Source organism: Enhydra lutris, unplaced genomic scaffold, assembly GCF_002288905.1.
Source record: "Enhydra lutris kenyoni isolate GAN:26980312 unplaced genomic scaffold, ASM228890v2 scaffoldscaffold37, whole genome shotgun sequence".
In the NCBI taxonomy this organism is placed as follows: Eukaryota; Metazoa; Chordata; class Mammalia; order Carnivora; family Mustelidae; genus Enhydra; species Enhydra lutris.
The window spans coordinates 14,942,944-14,948,943 of record NW_019154121.1 but is presented as its reverse complement, the minus strand read 5'-3'; positions in this window follow the sequence as shown (position 1 = coordinate 14,948,943).

Below are 6,000 nucleotides of genomic sequence, written 5' to 3'. Positions count from 1 at the left end.
TGCATACCATAATAAAATATAATAAAATTTCAGAATACCAAAAACAAAGCAAAAATCATGAAAGCAGTTAAAGAGAAAAGACTAATCAGACTTATCAAAAGCAATAATGTAATATAAACAGCAGAAAAATAACTTCAAACTTTTGAGGGAAAATAACTATGAACATAGAATTGTTCCTTTGCAAATCATATTTATGATTTTTTTTTAAAGATTTTATTTATTTATTTGACAGAGAGATAGATCACAAGTAGGCAGAGAGGCAGTCAGAGAGAGAGGAGGAAGCAGGCTCCCCACTGAGCAGAGAGCCCGATGCGGGCCTCGATCCCAGGACTCTGGGACCATGACCTGAGCCCAAGCCAGAGGCTTTAACCCACTGAGCCACCCAGGCACCCCATATTTATGATTTTTAAAAAAACTTGTATCTAGAATATATAAAGAACTCTAAAAATGAATATGAAACCAAACAATCCAATAGAAAAATGGCCAAAAGATTTGAACAGGCACTTCACTGAAGAAAATAACAGATGGCAAATAAACACATGAAAAGATATTCAGTATCAATAGTCACTAAGGAAATGAAAAATCAAAAACACAATGAGATACAACTACACATTTATTAGAATGGCTAAAATTAAAAACATTGAACACACCAAGCACTGATGGGGATGTGAATGAACTGGAACTCTCATACTCTGATACTAAAAATGAAAAATGGTACAGCCACTTTGAAAAACAGCAGTTTTTTCAGTTTCTTAAAAAGTTAAGCATAGAACTAATGTATAATCCAACTATTCACATTCTAGGTATTATTAAGAAAAAAGAAAATGGGGGTGCCTGTGTGGCTCAGTGGGTTAAAGCCTCTGCCTTCGGCTCAGGTCATGATCCCGGGATCCTGGGATCGAGTCCCGCATCGGGCTTTCTGCTCAGCAGGGAATCTGCTTCCTCCTCTCTCTCTGCCTGCCTCTCTGCCTACTTGTGATCTCTGTCTGTCAAATGAATAAATAAAATCTTTAAAAGAAAAAAAAGAAAATGTATATGACCCTACAAAAAGTCAAGTCAGTAAATAACCCAAAAGTCCACTAATGAATGAATAAACACATTGTGGCATATCCATATAATAGAATACTATTCAGCAATAAAAAGGAACAAACTATTGACATACACAACATGGATGAATTTCAGAATAATTCTAAATTCTATCAAGTGAAAAAATCAGACAAAAGTGAGTTCGTGCTTTATAATACTCATAAAAATTCTAGAAAATGCAAATTAATTCTATAATGACAGGGAAAAAAAATCAGTTGTTGCCAAGGAATAAAGGGAGGAAGGACTACTGGAAGGGGTGAGTGGGAGGGATTACCAAGAGACAGGAGGAAACTTTAAGAAGCAGTGGATATGTTTACTACCTTGATTGTACTAACAGTTTCACTAATACATACATACTTCAACATATTAAATCATGTACTTTACATATGTGCAGTTTATTATGTATCAATTGTACCTCAATAAAGTGAAAAAGATATGACATGAATTTAGAGGAGACATCTTCATAACACATAGGCAAAGGAACAGTATCTAGATATGCAAAAGACAACAAATCAAAAATAAAAAGACATATAAGCCAGAAGGGGAAAAAATGGGTGAAAAATATGGACAGTCCTTTCACAGTAAAGGAAACGTGTATCACTGACAAAATAGAAAGGTATGGATCAGTAGCAACTTTTATTTGATCCTAATGAGTGGGAATTGCTATAACCATGTTATTTTTTTTTAACTATGTTCAGCTAACCAGCAGATAGTACATCATTAGTTTTTGATGTAGTGTTCAACGATTCATTAGTTGCATATAACACCCAGTGCTATAAACATTTTAGAAAATTATCTTGTAAAACTGAACATTTGTTTCTCATAAATCCAGCATTTCTACTACCCAATACACATCTTAAATGAACTCTCGCACATATGCACCAGGAAACAAATGAAAATGTTCATAATAGCACAGATCATAATAGCAAAAAATTAGAAACAATCCGATGTCCATCCTAAAGGAAAATGAATAAATTCTCAAAGTGGAATTCATGCAGCAGTGAAAATGAATAAACTACAGTATCATAAAATGACATGAATAAATCTTGAAAACAACATTGAGTAAAAAAAAGCAAATCTCAGCATAAAAAAATTTTGTAAAGTTAACAAACATACAACTATATATTTTTAGGCATACATACATATATGTGTGAAGAAACATATAGATCAAAGCAAAGAAATACATGGAAAGATGTAATTACCTCAGCAGAAGGGGTAGGCAAGAAAATGGGTGAGGGAGGAATGCATAGGTAGATGCAAAAAACAGTGCTCTAGTTCTAGATTCCAGAAATGTTTATTTCCAGAAATAAACATTCTGGAAATGTTAATTGTATTATTATGCTATATATTTTATATATAAATTATATATATATGTATATATATATATATATATATTCTTCTGTATGTATTTTCTTTTTTTTAAGATTTTATTTATTTATTTGACAGAGAGAAAAATCACAAGTAGGCAGAGAGGAGGCAGGCAGAGGGAGAGGGGGAAGCAGATTCCCCGCTGAGCAGAAAGCCTGATGTGGACCTTGATCCCAGGACCCTGAGACCACGACCCAAGCAGAAGGCAGAGGCTTAACCCACTGAGCCATCCAGGAGCCCCTTTCTGTATGTATTTTCAAATAACAAAAAACTTAAGTGTTTCATAACTAGTAAGATTTACAAAGAACACTTACAAATCCTCAAATTTTATGCACAGTTATAACTTTATTCTGCCACTAGCAATAAGGTGGCTGTGAAGTCATGCTTAAAAGTGTGTAAGAACAGAAGACAAAAAGAACAAATAATCCTAAAATTGTCATGGAGCCACAAACAATCCAAAATAGCCAAAGATGTCTTGAGAAAGAACAAAAGCTGGGAGTATCACAATCTCAAATTTCAAGATATATTACAAAGCTATAGTAATCAGAACAGTATGGTACTGGCACGAAAAGAGACACCTAGGTTAATGCAACAGGATAGAGAACCTAGAAACAAATCCACACTTAAATGGTCAATTAACCTATGATAAAGGAAACAGGGATATGCAATGGGGAAAAGATAGTCTGATCAACAAACGGTGTTGGGAAAACTGGACAGCTACAGGCAAAAGAATGAAACTGGACCACTTTCTTAATACTATACACAAACATAAACCCAAAATGGATTCAAGAGCTAAACGTAAGACCTAAAGCCATGAAACTTTTAAAAAACATAGGCAGTAATTTCTTGGACATTGGCCTTAGCAACATACGTATGGATATGTCTCATCAGGAAAAGGAAGCAAAAGCAACATAAACTACTGGGATTACCAAAATAAAAAGGTTTTGCATAGTAAAGAAAAACATCAACAAAATGGAAAGACTGCCTACTGAATGAGAGAAGACATTTGCAAATGATATATCCAAAATGGATTAATATCCAAAATATCTTTGTCTTCACTGTGGCAATTTTTACAATAGCCAAGGTATGAAAGCAACTCAAGTGTCCATCAATAGATGAATGGATAAAGAAAATTGGTATAATATATAATGGGATATTGCTCAGCCATAAAAAAGAATGATGTCATTCCATTTTTGACAACATGGATAGACCCAGAGTATTTTATACTAAGTGAAATAAGTCAGTGAAAGACATATACTATATTATTTCACTTATATGTGGAATCTCAAAAACAAAACAAATAAAAAAGAGAAACAAACTGATAAATATAGAGAACTGGTGCTTGCCAGAAGGGAGGGTGTTGGGGGATGAAATAAATAGGTGAAGGTGATTAAGAGATACAAACTTCTGGTTATATATTAAATGTCTCAGAGATGGAAAGCACAACATAGGGAATACAGTCGATAATATTGTAATAACATTCTACAGTGACTATATTTATTGTGTTGAGCATTGAGTAATGTATGGAATTGTTGCATCACTACATTGTGCATCTTAAACTAAAATAACATGTCAAACATATTTCAATAATAAAAAGAAAAAGAAGGTAAAAAACCATACATATATAAATCCTTCTCAGATATCTGAATATAGTAAGGATTACAGGGTGCTAACTGGGTTAATAAAAGTCAGAAATAGAGGATTTAAGAAAAGTAGAATCCAAAATCATTCTCTGCATCAAGTATTAATTAAACATGAAAGTAAAAAGAATCCCTGTAAAGATTTCTACAGCTACATAGTTTCTAAAGAATAATGACTTGCATGTAAAACAATTTTTGCAGTCAAATTTCAAGATGCTTTTTCTTTGCATCAGTTTTAAGGATGTAAACATTGTTTCATAAGCAGGATTTGCAAGTTGCCAAATTTTAAAATATTAGGTGTATAAATTATCCAGGAATGGAAGCATATTTATCATATTCATGTTAAGGATACATATTAACAAGCTATACTTTGAAACATAACGATATCAGTGACTGAATCATATTCAGGAAAACCCAATGGATAGTACTTTAATATTAAATTTGAAAATATTAACTTATAACCCCCAAACCTGATAATATGCTTACAGTCTATTTTACTCCTTTGTCTACTTACCATTCCTACCTAATCAACCTCAGAGAGGAAAAAGGAAACCTTAATTAAGTCAAAGATTATTTAAATTTGAAGATAATTTGTAAAAGTAAACCAGAAGTAAAATGTAAAATTTTACTTCTGGTTAGTCAGATGTATTTTTTAATGCCTCATCTATATTTGTTTGGCACTTTTGAAACATCTCTTTTCAATACCTTCTTGTACCCCCACCACCAACCCTTCCTATATATTCCCAGTACCAAATTTGAGGCCCTTGTCATCTCTTGCCCATAATTCCTTAGGCTCAAATGCCCTTCTAACACAACAGAAATCCTACTTCTCCTTCACTGCCCACTTCTACTATCAAGCCTTTCTTAAAAAGAATATTTGAAGTCAGAGATCTAAATATGAATTGTCATCAGCACAGAAACCATCCTTACTAAAACTGAGCTCAATTGAGTGAAATGTGGGTGAGAGTAAGAACACCAAGCAGCTGCCATCAAAAAGGAAAAATGTTGGTGGGGGTAGTTGTGGGAGGAGGTGGGCAATGCCACTTCTTTCTGCCCATTCCCACAAAGTACTGCTGAGATCTATTTAATAGTTATTTATCATTCTACCTTTTATTAGTAGTAGTTGTTCACCCACCTATCCTCAATTCAACATTCAATTCAGTAAGTAATTTTTAAGTACCAGGCAAGGCCCTTAGAAATGAAGATGATGTCATAGCCAGCCATAGGTAGTCTACTATCTGGCCTCATTCTTTACACTTAGTAAGCACACAAGGAATGCTCACTAATTTTAGTTTATTTGCATTCCCTCTCTCTATTTAAAGATCAAATAAAATAAAAATCATTGAATAAAGTCAAATCTCCTCATACTCAGGACTGGACAAAATTTGTATATTATTTAAATTATGTTTCTATATGACTTGATTTGATCACAACTGCTTGCATTTTTTATTTTGCACATTCCTCCTGTAAATAAGAAAGTTTTGCCACCTCTGAAAATAGATTCAAAATAAACTCCTCAAATTCTTGAAGGCATACCCATTTTGACCTCACAATTGTTTTATGAAATAGCTTACAAATTATTGTCAAATTCACAGATAAGTGTTTTTCAAACCCTAATGTACACATTAATTTGAAGGAACAAGGATCTTGTTAAATTTAAATTGTGATAAAGGTTAGGAATCAGACCTGGATCTCTGCATTTCTAACAAGCTCCCAGGTGATGTCAATGGCTTCGGTTCCACGAGGAACACCAGACCTAAGAAATGGCACCTATGAAATTAGAACCTAAAGTTTCATTCAGTACTCTCATTTCAAATATCCTTGCTGAATTATTACAATACTCCTCTACTTCAGACTGGGATGGGGGGTGGTGGGTCTGGGAGGATTGGAGTAAATCCAAGTAAGT